General features: G+C 40.3%; 1 protein-coding gene across 19 annotated transcripts in view; it reads right to left on the bottom strand.

Annotated features, from left to right (window-relative positions):
* Zeb1 (zinc finger E-box binding homeobox 1) overlaps positions 1 to 19,904 on the bottom strand; it is a 184,142-nt gene that overhangs the window by 71,129 nt on the left and 93,109 nt on the right. The gene's annotated exons all lie outside the window — the stretch shown is intronic.

The following is a 19,904-nucleotide window of genomic DNA, read 5'->3' as shown; positions in this document are numbered from 1 at the left end:
TTAAGCAATCTAGTACAGGTGAGGTTTCCCTTTGAAGTGTACAAGGATCATGCTGGTGGCATGATTGGTACCTAACAGGATCAAGTCATTGAAAGACCTTGTTTCAACTATTTGCACAAAGATCACTATTTGCCACACTTGAGAGGAAGGGAAGAAAAGATTTTAGTCCATAATTCTTCTGAGTTACTGCTCATTATTCTTCCCCTTGACTCTTAGTCAGCTAGTCATTATTGAGAGAGAGAGTAACCACCCAAATGCTTAGATGACAGGCAGCCATAGCCCTCTCCCCAATAAGCACATGTGCACACTTGTGGGTGTGTGCTCCATACACCACACTCAACTAACCAGATGTACACATGCTACTGATAACATGAAGATAAAAATGAAAGCATGGATAGGTGCTTTTAAAGGTGAGAGAATATTAGTAAAACTCCCAAAATTGCTTTGTAGGCTGTAGGAAGACCCAGTATTTACAAAGTACTTAAGGTGTTGTACACTTATATCAGGAATTTTTTTCACATTTTGAATACAAAGAAATAATTATTGTGTTAATATTTTAGCATAAATACATTTATCTAGATCTTTTCCTAAGAACAAATGGTTTTCTCTCATTATAAAATACATGCCCATCTTATTAAAACTCAAAATAAGGAAAAGCACCCATTTCCCCTCAATATACATTATAAAGATTGAAAACACAGCCAAGTATATTGCTTCAATGCACTGGGCATGCATGATACTTATTGTTATCACATCCTTTATCTTAGTCAACTATAATAAAGATCCTTTATTGCTTGTGCCTGATATACACTACACACACACACAGCACCATAAGCTACTGTTTGGCTACTTTATAGTGTGTGGTTGAGAATTTTCCATGTATATGTACCTGAAACCCAATTTTCCCCTGGTGCTGGCCAAACAGCATTCCATTGTGCAGGTACAATTTTTCCCATAGTTATTGAGAAAATTCGTTTCCAGGGGCTAACATCAAAATAGCGCTTCTTTGCTGGTGTGGTCTTGCTATGAATCATCCCCAAGGGCCTGTGGACTGGAAGGCTAGACATTGGTGGCATTCATTTGAAAGCTCTGGATATGGCTGGAGGGGATGGGTCATTCCTTATGTCTTCTTGAGCTCTTGGCTTCCTGTACACCAGAAAGGGTAGAACACTGCAGATACTGCTGCTGCTGCTGGACTGTTTGCTTAGATCCACAAGGCCAACCAGTAACTGAGTGTTCCAAAATACTGAGTCAAACGTTTTTCCTCCTTAAAGTAGTTTTTGTCAGGGATGTTGCCAAAGTGACACAAAAGCATGCAGATATAACAGATTTATCACCGTTTGTGGGTCAGGAGTAAACTGCTCGGTAGATAGTGTTCATATGTCACTCTTCAAAGTGACTTTTTACCATTGCTGAGCTATTACCTGAGAATGCCTGTTCAATATATCAATAAGAAAAGTTTTCTTTAATATAGATGAAAGCATGGGGGAACTCTTTGTGAGAAGCCAACACATATAGCTGGGCCAAACTCTATACTATATACAACTTTAGACAAGCAGAATGAAGAGTGTGAGAAGGTAGGAAGGTGATTCTCAAAACTGGCCCATGGCTCTCACGATGGGCACCTAACCAGTAGTAAGGTGCAGCCACGTTATGTGCATGTGCAGAATGGGGGCTTGGCAAATGACAAACCATCCTATTAACTTTCATTTTGACTATCAAGGCTTCCTTATCAGTAACCTTCAACATGGCTTGTTAGAGGCATTTCATAGCTAGCTAAACCAGCTGGCTTTGACTAAGGCTCAACGAGTTCTCAATTCCAATAATCCCTGGCTATTCAGGAGAGATGAGCCAACTGCAGAATTCTCACCATGCTTGTGTACAATGAGAGCATACACACTGACAACTCAGTTTCCTACTACTTGTTGAAGGGAAGTGCTGGCACATTTTGGGGAATCCAAATTGGCCACTGGGTCAGAGTGGTAGTGTTCTTACTTTTGATGAAGTAGTACTATACTTAGCGTTATCATCCTTAGATTTGTTAGCTGTGGGTGGTTTGGGTAACTTTTGATTATATGTTTAATGCATTATAAACAGAATGCTTTATACTTAGAAATTTCCTCTAAATTTGGCTTTAGAGCCCAAGTGCATTATATTTTAATATTTGTTTTCATAGCTTCTATTTTTCAGACTCCCTTTTTACCTACACTGCAGGGTGTTCCAAAAATCATCTATCACTTTCTATGGCTTTCCTGTTCTCCATTTTGATCTGCCATTGTGATATGAAATATATGCTGAACAGCCAAAACAAAAACAACATACATGTAAAATTACAGAGCATATTTTGATATGTAGCATAAAACTAGAAAAACCCCTCAGGCACTCAGGCAAGAGAAATCAAGTCTCTCCATTTTCTGAATCTGTCCTTTTAGACCATGGGGACTTGGACAGAGCATTTCCTTAAAGAACCACTGAAGTGCACAGGCCATAGCAGAGTCCAGAGACCACAGGGAGAGTCCAGCATTTCAGTCTTCTGCGCATGTAATCTCTTTTAATCTTTGATCAAAGTAACATACAGCTTGGTGAAAGGAACATTTCTTTTATACTTCTGTGTGATACAGATGCAAAACAGTCACTTACAGCCTCACTTCATGAACTGTGTGTATTAATAGTGGTGTCTCCAAAGACCTGATAACAGTAAAGGGCTCTGAACCCAGAGCAACCACAAACATGCTTTACAGTGGAATGCAGAGTGAGTCCAAGGTGCTATGGAAAGTTCTTGCACAAGCTGTGTCATGACTTGCACACAGTATTTGTTCTAGATATACAACAGCAAGCACGCATTGTACACAATGTGGACAAACCCCACCTGAAGCCCCTCAGCTCAATTTTGAGACTAATGACCATTCAGAGTATCACAATGTTTCTTGCCCATACAGAAACAAAATACTATTACTCCTCAGCATGTAAGCAGCAATCTAGTATCATCTTTGGATTGTGCTGAGCTATTTGATTTTTAAAACTGCCATTTGAGTTGCTGATTTGAGTTGATGATATAAATGGTAAATGATCTTTGGCTTGAGATAGAACAGATTTCCCGATGGTCTTAGAGAGATGATTCAGTGGTTAAAGGTACTGCCTGCTCTTCCAGAGGACCTGGGGTAGACTCCTAGCACCCACGTAGTGGCTTAAAACTGTCCACAACAGTAACTGGGAATCCAAAGCCCTCTCCTAGACTCCTCTCCCTGGGCACTGCATACACATAGTGAACAGACATACATATGTAGGTAAAACATCTACATAATAAAATAATAAAAATATTTTAATATGACTTACAATATATAACATGGCTTTCAGTAAGAAATGGAGTGTCTAATGCTTTCTTATCATCGTATGTGCTTAACGACCACTGGCTTACAGATAGTTCTTGGTGGTATTAAAGAATCTTGTGTTTGCTGCGGCTTCAGCCCTTACCCTCCTCCCTGAGTCTTTAGTGCAACTACAAGAAGCAGGCACTCTGCATTTCCTTATGGTCTACTAATGTTTAAAGAAGATGGGAGAGCTGCATCAGGTTAGGCAATTCTGCAATGCAGAGCTGGACTCAAACATTGCAGACCTTACTATATGCAAAGCCTCCTGCCTGAAGAGTATTGCATAGTGATTACTGTTAAATATAGTTGTGTCTTCTTTGCTCTAGGGCTCCTCATTTACACACTGAACAACTTGCTATTGAAAACATTTTCAAATGACAAAAGAATGTAACCACAAGATTGCACAATAACGGTATACTATTGAGTAATATCATCATCGATAAAGCCAATAATCCTTTCAAATATTTCCTAAGTTATTTAATTTCTTGAACATGCCTTTGTTTTAATTAAACCAATTAAAATTCTCTATAAATCTTTTCTTTAAGTGATATAGTGATATATGGTGATAATGAAAACACTCAATAGATTACACGCCTATGGTTTCAGAATGAAGAAGATAACTGCAGCCTCAGTCACTGTACAATCATCTCTGTGCTTCAGAAACAAAGAATCTCACTGAAATGGTTCACTGTGGATAGTAACAGCACTTATCGCACACAGAGGAAGACACTATGGAGGTAGGAGAAGAAAGATTGACTTTGTAGGTTTTGTCAGATGATATATGAAACAAGCCTGTTTTAACATATGCCTTGGTATGCAAAGGCTTTCCTTTCTGGAGGTTCTTCATTGTGTGAAGATATTAATTTGTCTTTAACTACATCTTATCCATTCCTATTTAACCCCTTAAAATACTTATCCACATAGTATTGTGAGTAGTTTTAAAATCATGCTACTGCCTTTCCAGGGAGTGGTGTCTGCACTACCAGCCCCTCTTGGCTCTCTCTTGTTCCTCCTGGCTTAGCTCCACCAAGCCGCCAGTTCTGACATGACTTCTCTTTTCTTTTCTTTTCTTTTTTTTCCTTTTTTCTTTTTATTGGATATTTTCTTTATTTACATTTCAAATGTTATCCCTTTTCCAAGTCCCCCTTCCAAAAACCCCCTACCCCATCTCCCTTCCCCCTGCCTCTATGAGGGTGCTCCTCCATCTACCTGCCCACTTCCACCTTCTAGTCCTGGCATTCCTCTACTGGGGAATGAAACCCCTTCAGGACCAAGGGCTGTTCCTCCCACTGATCTCCAACAAGGCCATCTTCTGCAGCTGGAGCCATGAGTCCCTCCATGTGTATTCTTTGGTTGGTGGTCCATCTGGGGGTCTGGAGGTTGACACTGTTGTTCCCCCCATGGGGCTGCAAACCCCTTAAGCTTCTTCAGTCCCTTCTCCAATTCCTCCATCGAAGACCCAGCAATCAGTCCAATGGTTGGCTGCAAGCATCTGCCTCAAGCTCTGGCAGAGCCTTTCACAGCCATCTCAGGCTCCTGTTAAGAACTTTCCAGGATTTGTAATAGCATCAGGGTTTGGCAACTATATATGGGATGGATCCCCAGGTGGGGCAGTCTCTGGATGGCCAATCCTTTATGGCTTCTCTTTTCAATCTGCCTTTGCTCCGGGATCAGCGGCATTGCCCACCCACTCCTGGGACCTTTGAATCCCCGGATAAAGGACACAGTTTTATTATTTTAGAACATGCTGGCTAGCACAACTGCTGGGCACAGAATTTCCTGCCTGAAAGACATGTCCTCATCTATTATTATCTCTATTTCTCCCCCTTCCCCAAACTTATCAACTAGCCCCGGCTAACTTCCTCGACCACTGCTGCTGGCAGAGGCTGTAGGCCCTAACTGCCCCAAGGCCTGCTTTGTTCTCATTCCGAAGCATTGCAGGAAAAGCCATCTCTCTCTCCCTGCATCTGTCTTTTTCTCCTCAGACCCTGAAGTCCCTCCTGTACCTTCTGCCCAACAACTGGCTCCTGGCCTCCTTCACTGACAAAAATCTCATATTCAAATTCAAGTTGTTTAACATTGAGAGAGTTTATAGAATGGATGACATGGCTTTCAGATGACATTACAACTAGACTCTAAACATAATCCAAGGATAACATCATAATTCTTTCAGTTAGGAAATATAGTACTTTGTCTAACTGACAAATTGATAGACTAGATATCATTTATACCTCATATTGTATAATTTAATTTACTTAGTTGTCATGGTTTTGTTCAATTTATATCTAGTAGAAGTTTTTTTGTTTATTTATTTTATTGGACAGAAAAGGTGAGATGTAAGGGGAGGTGATGATACTTGGTCTAGTTTCCTAATTGGTTCTTGATTTTGTCAATAAAGGAGGCCAGGAGCCAATTGCTGAATGGAAGGTACAAGTGGGACTTCCAGGTCCCAGGAGGAAAAGGCAAATGCAGGGAAAAAGAACGGTTTTTCTGCCATGCTTTGGAAGGAGCATCATGCAGCAATCATATACGATGTTGGGGCAGCTGGAGCCTGTGGCTCCGCTTCGGGTAGGTTGCCAGAGATGTCTGACAGGAGCAGAAAGAGAGATAGAGATAAAAATTTGTTAAGGGCACACATTTCCAGGCCGGGGGTATTTGTGTTCAGCAATTGTGCTAGCAGGTGAGTTCTAAAATCATAAGGCTGAGTGTGTGTTTTTTTTATCCATGGATTCAAAGGTCTCGGGTAGGACTGGTAATGCAACACCTCTAGGAGTAAAGGTGGGTAGGAAAAAGAAGCCGGGTCAGTGCTGGTGGCTTGATGGAGCTAAGCTGGGAGGAACAAAAGGGAGCTAGGAGGGGCTGATAGCATGGTCACAACTCCTTGTCTAAGGTGATAGTTTGATTTTAAAATTACATGTAACAGCATAGAAGAAAGATAAAATCTTACTTAGGAAAGTCTTAGTACAAATAAAGATTGCATCTAACTGTTTGGTCTTGAGATAAGACATGGAGGCCCTATGTCTTATCTCACGGAGATACTTCACTTGTGTTATAATGATGCTGAGAACAATATAAAGTTCAGTGTGTGTATACCAGGAAGAGAAAGGTGCAGAAATTGAATGTGAACTTCTACTAGTAGGGATGAATACCATTTATATAGATATGACACACACATACACAAATACGTACACATACGCATGTGTGCACATACGTGTGTATGTCTGACATTGTGAAGATGGTACCTAGGATTCTGCCTTCTGTACAATAGGCACAGACACCTTTGCAGGTTCAATATGGGGGCACACTTTTCTCAGTGAAGAAACTAGACAATATAAGTAAATGTTATTGGCAATTCCATAAAAAGGGGTGAAGGCGCTCCCACCAAACAGACACAATAGATAAATAGAAAGAAATACACAGAAAGAAAAGGAGAGAACATTTGAAAACTCATGGGTTAGACCAAGTTCTGCACATGACAGTATTCTAGGAAAAAGATGGACATACCTACTATACTTGGTGCACATTGAAAATATGACTTGACCTGGCTTTCAACCTCAATGATAGATAACACTAATTTATTATCTACACACATTTCACTATATGTGGTAATAGTATACACACTTAATGTCAGATATAGGTAACATAATTATTTAAGTTTAAAAATAAAACAAAAGCGGGCATAAAACTAGTTGTAGGTCACTCAAGTGTTAATCAGTCATTATCAAATTTAATAATGGCAGTGCTTTGGAAACTCAGGGAGTGATATTTCATTATTCTGTAGATAATGTCTTTAGTCAAAGGTACATACTCAATTAATCAGTAATCATAAAATGTTTTTATGTATTCCAATATAACTCCAATGAAAGCCTGTGATTGCGAGCCCTCCTCTGCAGAGGCCTGGTGGTTTTCACTGTCTTCCTATGAAGCTATTAATAGAATAAAAACTGACAGGCAAGGCAAGTGGCTGCCATCACCTGTGAAATCCTAGCTTTTATTTTTTCCTTGTCTCTACAGAATAAATGCTAGGAAGTCACAGAATTTATCTTCAGTCATCTCAACCCTTATGCTGATCTTTGCTTAACCTCCATAGATAAATGGTATCTTCATAATTTTTAATAGAATCTTTGTGATTTTTTTACGGTATATGAACTTTAACTTATAAAACAATAGTGTGACAAACCCAAGTATGAGCCAATTAAAAATAAAATAGACTAATTAAAGCAAAACTATAGGACATGTCCTGACAAATCTATGCAAAATTCTGTCTTTAAGAATCAAATAATACAAGTAACCACCAGCCTACTAGACTGCTGAGAAAAAATAAGAAACACACTTGTTAAATATTAAAATGCAGTGGCTGGAGATACAATTCAGTACAAGAGTGCTTACCTAGCATGTGTGGGTCCAGCAACCACAGACAGAAACACTCATGAATAAAAGTTAATTTAAAAAGCAAATGAAATTAAAGTAACTGTAATTATAAAGAAAATTTATTGATATTTTCAAAAGTCCAAGCAAGTATGATTAATACTGTAGATGAAAATTCTCTATAGGAAAAGATAGATAGCTACAGTTTGTTTTACAGAGGAGATAGCACATGAAGACACATTAGAATCAAACTGGGACATTGCCAAAAAAGCTGACTAACCATGTCCAAATTTCCAGAGCCTTCCCTAGGCTTTCTTCTGAGACCGATAATCCCTGTGCTTGTTGACAGAATACACAGCAGCACCTCAACTCTTCTCTGAGGCAGCAAACTGTGGGCTCAGCTCTGAAAAGGGTTCTCAGGCATCTCCCCTTCAAATGAGCTTCAGTTCACAGTCACAGCTCAAGAAAACGAAAACCATCATGAATTTACTGAAAGAATAAGGCAAACACTGCTCAACACCAGGAATCAGATGAGAGACTTTATTAACACAGAACAGAAAGAATGACTTCTATGGAGTTGAGAAGGCATTTGGAAGAATAACTTATCATTCCTTGCCGATATCTGTATAGGAACCACACTAGGCCTGGAGAGACAGCTGCTCAGGTGCTCAACACACACAAGCCCTGAGTTTGGATCCTAGAACCTAAGCAAAGCTGGGCATGACAGCGATAGCCAGTGATGCCTGCACTGAAGAGGCAGATGAGGGCAGAGAATGGGTGGCTGGCTGCCAGCTCAGCTCTAGGTCCACTGAGAGACGCTGTCTCAAAGGAATAAGGAGAGTGACAGGGCCAGACACTGACATCATCCTCTGGCCTCTCTATATGTAAGGCTCTTGAACCTTCACACACCATGCACACGTCACAATCCAACACACAAACACTTTCACACAAGATGCAGTAATAAAGTGAGCTTTATCATGTGATTTATTTATGCATTAGAAATATTTACGAGATAAAATCCTTGTTTTTATTAACAATGTTCTAAAACAGTAAATTTTTAAAAAGAATAAATGAAAAATTATACTGAAATAAGCAAGAGAAATTTATTATTTGTAGGTAGTAAAATATTTCTAAAAAATTCAGAAAAATAGGACTAAATAAATATTAGCATTTAGAAAACTGGTAAACACATGTGACTTAAACCAAAAAAATAATAACTTTTTAATATGCCAACAACAACCAGCTGAAAATACAGTGGAAGGAAAAACAAACCACCACTAGTATGAACTACAAGGCAGTACAAGAAGGAAAAGCATAGGGATAAGAAAGGCTGTCATGAAGACCTTTTGTATTCTACTGAAAGTCAAGATAAATGCATGAAAATGTGTATCTTATTGGATAAGGATGATTTATAATCTCTAACAGCACAGTTTTAATGAACACACTAAGCATGACATACTGGCTGCCACGCAGGAATGATTCAGACTCAAGAACTGCACAGTGCTATCTGCTCAGACTGCCTGGTTCAAATCACAGCCCTGTCATGTGCCATCCACACCACCTTGCAAGTGTCTTACCGTTCTCATATGTCAGTTTCCTCCTCTGTAAGAGGAAATATGTCTCTAGCACGGTTTATCATACTGATGGAAACTATATATGCAAAACTCTATGCAAATGGTCTCCAGAACATTGTTAGTATTATCTGAAAAAATAAAAGTATTCAGGAAAATTCAGAAAAATAACATCAACAGGAGTCATGGGTGAATGCAGACTTGTCACTAAAGGCGATTGCACCTTCAGGTAACTTTCACAGGCACAGGCCATTTTGGGAAGTCATGGACTCCACTACAGTCCAAAAATAGACCCCAAACAAACACACATTTTTAAATCAATGCAGGAGACAAGTTTTCAGTTAAAATCATGTGGGAAAGGTAAACCCTGGAACCTGTAACTCACTGTTTCCACCACAGTGAAATCTGCACAGATCAGAGGTTTTCCCTTTGTGAGGCACAGATGAGAAGCCAGAGCCTTTCCAGCGTCAGAGTAAGGAAGGCGTTGTCATGCACAATACAGACCCACAATGTCAAACTATCTACAAGCACTGGAAACAGCCGAGTTCTTTATGATACAGAAAACCCCTTAAAACACCTACAAGGAAAAGATTAGTCACTCAATAATAATATACAAAGAGTACACCCTGCCATAGAGGGAGGTGCTGTTTCCCTAATTGGTTCTTGATTGTGCAAATTGCTGGGTGAAGAAAAAAGGTGAGACTTCTGGGTCCCAGGAGGAAAAGAAGGGACACAGAGAGAGAGAGAGAGATCTTTTCAGCCAGATTTTGGAATGGGAGGCACGTACAACCATGCAAGATCTTGGGTGACTGGAAATGGAGGCCTCCACCACTGGCAGTTGGCTGAAATAGGTTAGCTGATAAGAACCCGGCAATTGTGCTATCTGGTTAATTTTAAAATATTAAAACTGTCTAGTGTTTTCCATCAGCAGAGCTAAGATGAGCAGGAGAAAGAGGGAAGCCGGGGCGGTTGTTGGAGGCTTGGCATTGCTAGCCAAAAGGGGCTGGCAGGAGCATGATCTCAGAACTAAGCTGAGAGCTTGGCCCCAGGAAGGCACTAGCATGTTTTTAAAAATTACATGCTATACCCAGCAGCATGAATGTCCTCCAGACATGGAAAGGAGAGCTGTACTACTCATAGGAATACACAGGAGGATCTACCATTACAGTCACCTCTGCATACATTTTCAACTTTCTTGCTTTCAAAATGATCTTGATCTCAAAATTCCTACTTTTCCCAACTCCAGAGCTCAGTTTCTTTTGATTGCAAAGTTTCTTAGAAAGTTTTAAAATAAGTTTCTTCCCCCTGTTACACACATAACCTTGAACTAGCCATTGTCATGGCTGTGAAGGACAGCCATACCAATCCAGCAACACACTTGATCTATTGCATACTGGTCACAACCCATGACTCTCCTTTAGAAAAGCACCTTTCCCCTTGGCTGTGCTAGGTTCAACTTACTTCCCTAGCTGCTGCTTTCTCATATCTTTTATCTCCTGAACTTCAATCTGTCTCCTTTCTCTCTAAATGGCACTTGTTGACTGACTTTCTATCCTAGCCCAAATTTTTATATCCTAAAACACTTGCATACAAAATACTTAACAGTTCCATTTCAGTGGAAACCCACCATGGCCCAAACTCAACTCCTGGCCTTTCCTAGTTGCCCCATCTTCTGTAAATGGTAATTCCACTCTTGCGGATGTCTGAGTCTCAGGGACCTGTAATATTCCATTGTTCCCAGTTGCACTTTGGCTGCTGTCTTTCTCTCAGGTCTCCTATCTGTCTGGAAGGAAATACTAAGGGTATATGACCACTTTCTACTAACTCCCTCCCATGGCAACCCTACCAAAGCAGCCCTGTCACTCAGAATGCCATGGAGTTGGCTTCTATCTCACATCCCTGCTGCTAGCTGGCCTCCTTACAATCATTCTCAGCACAGCAACCAAAGAACTCCTAAAGCAACAGTGGGGCCTCACTCCTCTGCTCAGATCACCTCCTAATGGCTGTCCATTTCATCCATGACACTGGGAGGAACTGATCCTCACTCCCCCTGTCACTCAGACATCATCTGTTCCACATGGGCTCACTGCATATTAGCTACTCTGTCTTCTGAATCAAGGCTTTCATCCTGTGCCCTTCTCCCTGGGAAGGTTACCCAAGTTCACTCCTTAGTGTTTTTTCTCTGAACACTATTTAAATACATAGACCTCATCAAACCCATAATATTATACACATTCTCTCCTGATGAAACCCTCAACTTATCATTGGAGGTTATCCGAATGGATCCATTTTCAGTTAGAAACATCAAGGAACACAGGGTGAGTAAGAGTTATGGCTCACTGCTGTCTATATGGCAAGACAGCTTCCTACACCACAATAGCTAGTCAAGGTAAAAATCAAAGGTTGGCCCTACTGAATTGGTGTATTTTCATTCCATTGTAAACTTGAAAAATCCTCAATCAGAGGCTGGCCATGTTTATCACTAACTGCCATTATACTGGGTAGATTGATAGACACAAGTTTAATATACTAGACAAAAAGGTCACTACCTTAGTCAGGGTTTCTACTCCTGCACAAAGATAAAAAAAAAAAAAACCAACAACAACAACAACAACAGTGTAAGAGCTAAGGAAAACACTGAAGAATTACTTTGGCAATGCTTATCAAAGAAATGCCAAATAATAGAAAATGTTTATCAATAAAACAAATTCCTTAGCATTCATCCTAAACACATATATTTCTATCAGTAAATTCATTATAATTACAAAACCTGCTAACACTAATGTGAGATCCACTCCTTTTTACTGATATATGTAAGCATCCTTAATGCCATACAGCACTATATATACACACATATATATGTGTGTGTATATGTATGTGTGTGTACTAATATATTAATATTACCCTACATGTATATATGTAAATACACACATATGTATGTATACACACACATACACACACACACATATATATACACACACATACATATGTGTGTATTTACATATATATATACATGTAGGATAATATTAATTGACATTTGTCTGGAAGGACATATAAATGAAAAAGTAAGCTATTGAAATAGTTGTTTTTCTCATTTATTCTCTTCATATATTTTGGATGTTTACCTTGCTTTGAAATACTTTAACAAAGATATATTTTAAATGTTAAAATAACTTTCAGATTACTGTTACTAGTGGCAAACTTCAGGAAACTTAACTGGAATTCAAGGAAATAGTTTATTTAATATTTTTATGAATTTGAACCTTTTGATAATAAGTACAAGTTACAACTGAAAATACTAATAAAGCTCAGAAAGCCTAGCCAGGCAGATCTCCTTGAGTTTGAGGACAGTCTGTATACATACAAGAGTTCCAGGATAGCCAGGGCTATAGAGAGACTCTGTCTCAAAAAACCAAACAAGCCAAACTGAACCAGTCCCTGCCCATCCAGTTGAGGAATCATCATAAGGTAGCAAAGAGCTAGAGAAATGGTGTAACAAGGACGGACACTTGCCTTTAAGCCTGAACACTTGAGTATCTGAATCCCACATGGTGGAAAGAAACAACTCCCACAGTTGTTCTCTAACCTTTATACTCATTCTATAGGAAGCACACATGCTCATAAACACAATAAAATAAAAATAAGCAGAATAACACATTCACAAGATTATGAAATATAAAGAGAAAGAATAGAGTGGCATTTAAGAAGGCAGAAAATGGTGTAAATACACGTGTTTCAGTGAACCTTGAAAACAAATTTGCTCTCATAATTCCAGGTCCTGTGCAGGCTGCCAAGTGAGGCAAACAATCAACAGTCCTCCCCACTGTGACACCTAGGACGCTCAAGGACTCACAGCAGGATATTCCTACCCATACAATATTGGCACTCATTTGGGGCAATGACAGCTCTATACCTGGACTTAGGGCCAGCTCAACAGAAGGAAAATGCTGCCTGGTTTTGGAAATCTAGCCAGTTCCCCAGGGTGAGTGAATCACTACTCTTTGAGGAGGGTCTACTGGTACCACTTTATGGAAGTCTATTTATCCTTCTCCTCACAGGAAGAGTAGTTCTTGCCCTCATCAATAAAGCTGCTCTTTGTACCAGAGATCACTTTAGAAAACCACAATTGGTCTAAAAGCTGAGAACAGCTGATCATAGGGTGTCAAGTCCTCCCCACCATACATCTACAATACAACTCCTGTGCCTAAGGTACAGGGAACATCTCAGAAGGAAGAACAAAAGACTTTAAGAGTCAGGAAGTCTGCTGTGAGATTTCATCCCCTAGAAAGGACAGGGAAGCTACACCCAAGATAACAATGAGACCTGAAGAATGACAAGATCAATACGCATGCTAACACAGAAGGGGAAACCTCACTGGGCCCCATCTTAGACATACAACTACAGGCGGCAAATGATTGCTGTGAATGGGAGAAACAGCCTTCCCCAGAGATGAGCCTCCAAATTAGCTATGTAATTTTAAGTGGTCATCCTTCAACTCTAGACATGCAGGCAGCACTTAATGGATGCAGCAGGCTGCTTATGTATTTTACACATGCATATGTGTACTATACATGCATATATGTGTGTATAAAATAATCAAAGGAAAAGTGGCTGTGCATTTGAGATAGACAAAGGGACTTGGAGGGAGGAGACATAGGAGGGACTGGACTGAGGACTGGGAGGGACAGAAATCATATAACTAAATCTTAATTAAATTTTAAAATTATTTTAATTTATAATGTCCTTTATGAAAAGCAGCGATGCATTACAAAGTACATATCACATTCACCTTTTCTGTTCATAGCTACACAAGACATGAAATTATGAGAGACATGGGGAAGGCCACACTTATGAAGAAGCAAGGGGCAGTTTCTGACACTTTCCATGTGTTCAGGAAGGTGTCCACATCTTGAAGAGGGAAGGTGCCTTCAGTCCCTAAGAGAAAACCCCTCTGGTCTAGTTCCAGTGGCACCCACCCACCATACCACAGTCATCCACAGGTGTTTGTGTCTCAGTTTTTTTTTCTCATTTTATAAAAACATAAAACAGTAAGTAAATATTTTGTAATTTCCTGTCTTTAATTTTGAGATCTGTTGATTTTGAATTGATAATAAAAATATGAAGGGAACCAAAATTATATCCTAATCAATTTCATTTGCTTCTCTCTGGTGTTTTATAATGTAAACCTACTAGATGGAGGGGGAAGCAGAGGGGAGGGGACCACTGCTTCCCCAACTGGCTTCCAGAAGTGACAGTAGTGCTCAGTGCCCCACCATGACCTGAGGCCAGCTATGCCCTTGGCCTTGGAGCTCTCTCAAGGGCCAGCTTCAACAGCAAGGCACTCAGTCTTGCCAAGGAGACAAAACCCTAGCGCTTCTACTGTACAGTATAGAAGCCTGGGCTGACAATCATAAAGTCTGCACTGGAACTTAGCCCTTTAAATTTTAGCATTTATTTATTGGTTTGCTTATTCCTAAGTGGGATGAGGTGTGGGTGGAGGAGGTATGGACAGAGAAGTCACTTTAGGAAATTTGTTCTCTCCTTCCACCATGTGGGTTCTGGAGAGTTGGCAACACCATTGCCCTTGCCTGCTGGCCCAGGAGTGCCTCTTTTCTTTTTCTTTTTTGTCGTGTCTTGTCTTTCTTTCTTTTTGGGGGTGGGGTGGGATGGGGGGAGACAGAGTCTCACTATGTGGCTCTGGCTGTCTTGGAACTCAATATGTAGGCCAGGCTGGCCTCCTAATCCTTCCTAATCAGTTTACCAACTAGGGACCAAGAACTCAGATATATAAGTCTATGGGCACCATTTTCATTCATATCACCACATCTGTCATGTTCTTTTCTAGACTTCCAGAGGCTGCTCATTATCCTTGCCCATCTTCAAGGTCAGCAATGGCCAACTGAGATTGTCACTACTCATCTTTCACTACACATCTTCCTGTACCAGTGCTTCTCTGGCCTCCAATTTCTGCCTTTATAGATCCTCACACTGGGCCCTTGAGAATCCTATTTCAAGATTAGTTGCCAGGTGAGATGCACGCCTTTAGTCCCAGCACTTGTGAGGCAGATCTCTGTGAGTTCAAGGCCAAAGTGAGTCCTAAGTAAGTAAGTATTTCCTGATAGCTTATTTTGTGCTAATAAGGCTATTCTAGTTAGATTTTTTTTTCTTGTCAATTTGACAACGAACAGAGTCATTTGGGAACTCAATTGAAAAAAAAAAAAAAAACTCCTCTGTCAGACTGGCCCATAGGCAAGCCTGTGGGGCCATTTTCTTGACTAATAACTTATGTGGTAAGGCTGGGGGCAGTGCTACTCCTGGGCTTGTTTAAGGAAGCTAGCTGAGCAAGCCATGGGGAACAAGTCAGTAAGCAATGCTCCTCTATTGTCTCCACTTCTGCTTCTGTTTCTGCCCTGGGTTTGGCTTGTGTTTCTGCCCTGACTTCCCTTATGACTGACTACCACCTGAGAGTTCTAAACTGAAATCAGCCTTGTTCTCCCAAGCTTGATTTTAGTCATGGTGTTTATCATCGCAACAGGAAATGAACTAAGACAGCATTTGTCAAGAAAAAAAACAAAACAAAGTCCAAATGTTGGTGAGGATGTGGGTAGGAGGAGAGGCTAGCAATGTGTTGGTAGAAATCTAAATGAGTACAGACACCTAGGAATCTGCATGGAGGGATCTCAAGCAATTAAAAATTGAATGACCATATGATCCAATTATACGACTCCTGGCATATTCTAAAAGATCACATCAGAGACCCTTGCATGGCCATGTTTACTACTGTGCTAATTCACAGTGGCCACAGTAACTAGGGAGAGAAGTCAGCCTAGATGACCACAAACAGACGAATGGGTAAAGATGACGCTGGATGCATACACAATGGGATTTTATTCAGCCATAAAGAATAAATTGTGTCATGTGCAGGAAGATGGATGGAACTGGAGATAATACTAAGTGAAATATTGCATGTTTGAGGCTGAGGAGACCGCCCAGGCTACATAGAGCTGGTGGTACAAGCATAAGGACCAGCATTCAGATCCCCATGTAGGCCGAGCATGATGGTGCAGACCTATAGCTCTAGCTGAGGACGTACAGAGCAGAGACAGGCAGATCCCTGGAGTGCACTGGCCAGCTAGTCTTATCCAATTGGTGAGCTCCGAGTTAAAGGAAAACCCTGTTTCAAAAAATAAGGTGAAGGGTGGGAGAGGAGGGCACCACATCAACCTCCTGTCTCTACATGCATATGCGCGCTCTCTCTCTCTCTCTCTCTCTCTCTCTCTCTCTCTCTCTCTTTCACACACACACACACACACACACACACACACACACACACTGCTTGTTTTCTATCATATGCTCAGTTTAAAATTTACATATATGACAAGAAAGGATAGGACAGACTCTCTGGGGAAAAAGCGATGGTGATGGGTGGGGTAAATGAGCAGAGTATGTGATGCTTGTGTACAGGTGCCACGTGTACATAGTGAAGCTCACAAATTACACTAATTAAAAAAATTAAATAATGAGCTGATGGCTAAGATAATTTCTATTTAGTTCTCCTTTGTCAGAGCCATATTTCCAAGCTATATGGGTTAAGCAATGGGTCCATTTAGGAGGTGGCAGTGTTACCTGCTGTGCTCTCATTAAAGTAAGGTGCATGGAGATAAAGATGTAGTTTTTACACCACTGTTTTTACACCATTAGGCCCATGTTCCTACTTTTACAGATTCTGCCAAGCATGCACAACATTTACAGTTTTTATGGAATTAGCGAACAGGCTAAAACACAAACACTTTGATGGGGCTCTTACAACCACAGGATTTGAACCCAGGCCCTCATGCATGCCATACAGGCACTTGACTTCTGGGTGTGTGGCACAGTGGACTTTTCCTCATTCTTATTCTAATCTCTGGATTCCCAACTCTTTGCAACAGTGCTTATTTCCCACATCTCCATCATTTGTGTGAGTTCCTTTAGGTCTTTGGTGATGTGGCACATTCTGATAAAATGTGGAAAAAGGAAGAGTACTGCTCAACTCACACTGAGTCAGTGACTTAAAAACAGGAGCCAAATGGTTTGGTGGTGGTTTTATGGCTTCCCACAGAGTAATTAAGGCATGCTGTGTCAGCGAAGGGTGACTGAATTGTGAAACACATCAAATTAATGAATTTGAAATCTGGAAACAAGGGCTGGAGGAATGGCTCCGTGGTTAAGAGCACTGACTGCTCTTCCAGAGGTCCTGAGTTCAATTTCCAGCAATCACATGGTGGCTCACAACCATCAGTAATGGGATCCAATGCCCTCTTCTGTGTGTCTGAAGACAGCTACAGTGTACTCATATAAATAAAATCCACAAATCTTTAAAAATATTGTTTAAAAAAAGAAAACTGGAAACATTGAGAAGATAAATCTTAGCCTCACATTTCACACTCAAGAAAACTGAAAGCCAAAGAAGGTAAATGTTTGTCCAACTGCGGAAAAAAAAAAGTTAAACCTGGCTCTCCTATCTATTGGCTTTTATATAAAATTCAAATTCTGGGGCTTCAAAGAGAGGCGTTGTTACAAAACCTCTGTAGACAGGCCGTACACAGGGTTTTTGGTGTTATTCTGTTCCCCATGCGATGGTTTTCATTTCTTAATTAATAATAACTTACGCAAAGCACTCACTAAACACTTGCCAAATCTGTGGATGATTAACAAAAAAATGATAAATACAATTTAACTTTGCAATTTTCCTACTTTTATTTGAATAGGTGACACAATAAAAGAGAATGACACTCATTCTTTATCAATCTCTATCAGGGAGCTTTTCCTAAATGGCCCCAAGTCAGTTCCTTTTGCCCTAATCATCTAGACAGAAAGGCCAAAACCATTTCTGCAATGATAACAAACACTGTGGTGTTCACCTTCTGCGATGTGACTTTTGACCTCACACAGGTTATCTTCCTTTTGTGATTTTATTTTTGTATTAAAAGGATGACTCTAAAACCATTGGCACTTTGCCATGAATCAAGGCAGTGAAGGGAACTCTGCCCTTGCAACCTAAAACCAAAACAAAACAATACAAGGCACAACAAAAACACAACTAAACAACTCAACAAGCCCAAACCAACCTAACTTCAGAGTCCAGTAGTTTTACTTAACAATGGCCTCCTCGGTGAAGGAACAAACTCACCCCATTAAAGCCTTGGCCCTAATGGGCCGGGAGCCCTCTCTATTTCCTTTGAATATTCTGCAACAAAACATGAGGGACACAGGTCTTCCTGACAGCAGAGTGTAAGGCTGTCTTATGGCAAACACCCCAGGATTACACAGGTTTTCTAGGGGCTCCACTTTATCCATGGCAAGGTGATTACACAGATGCAGGCACTTGCAGACATTTCCCCAGACCTCACCAAGAAAGGCCCTGCTCTATGTGAAAACGACGCCAGTATGTTGCCCACTCTAAAACTTGAGATTTGGGATTACATCTGAATTAAATCTGGGAAACAAGTTCACTGCCATAAAAATTCTAGTTTTCAACCTAAAAGATCATTCTGAAGCACTTGGTGCCAGTACTGGTATTTTTAAGTACAGCAAAATAAAATATGTCAGTATTTATAAAATTTGTACAACTTAGTGAACTGATCTATTCCAATTAATAATTGAAACATGAAGTTACAAATTTGTTAAAAAGTAAAAGGCTTGCTCCAAGTTCAAGATGGATCTCACCATGCATGAGATTCACAAAGTGTACGGAGCAGTACTCGACTCTCTCCAAACAACTAAGTTTCAAGAAGCTGATACTTAATTCATTTTCACAGCACACACACACACTATCTGTATAAAATGCATTTTCACAGGATACAAACAATATCTGTGTGAATTTTTAACATATTTTAACCAAAATAACAAACACGATTTCCTCCTTAATAGCAATTTCATTTTTCATGGTGTCAATTACTTAGAAGTAATGTTGGTTCAATAATATTAAATGGAACATTCCAGAAATAATGATGCATAAACTATAAATGCTTCTCTGAGTAGCGTCCCATCCTCCTAGCATGTGAATCATTCCTTTGTGTAGCAGATCCAACTTGTGCATTTTCCCCACCTAAGGGCCATTTAGTAGCCATTTCTACTAGCACACTAACTAGCACTGTGGGTTTTTCCCCAACGCTTATGCTCAAGAAACTCTTATTTTACTAATTTCCACGAGGAACAAGAATGGTGATGTCGGCATATTATACATGTGATGGAGAAGCAATAACACATTACCATTATGTGAAAAGGGTTTAAGTTTTCGACTTCCTAAGGAAAAATGTTTGACTGTTGTGAGTGGTAAGAGCTGCAGTTAACAGTAAGCAGAAGCCAAGTTCAGGCCCTCTCTGAACTCTCAGGCTGTGTGAAGAAGGATGAAGTGGCTCAGTTTTATTCCATCACCATTGGCAGGGGATGAGGAGAAGAGCGGTGCATCTTTATGCAGCAGGGGAGACAGATGCCTGTGCTAGCCAGCTTCCTCCACTTCCTCGATTCCACAGCTGTCCCAGCTACTGGCACACCCACCCCTGATGTTCACTGATGTACCAATGGGTGTGCTTTGTCAACCTGTTGAGGT

This window comes from Mus musculus, chromosome 18 (assembly GCF_000001635.26).
Source record: "Mus musculus strain C57BL/6J chromosome 18, GRCm38.p6 C57BL/6J".
Classification (NCBI taxonomy): Eukaryota; Metazoa; Chordata; class Mammalia; order Rodentia; family Muridae; genus Mus; species Mus musculus.
Note: the sequence above shows the minus strand (reverse complement) of the source record. Positions and strands in the feature narration are given on the sequence as shown.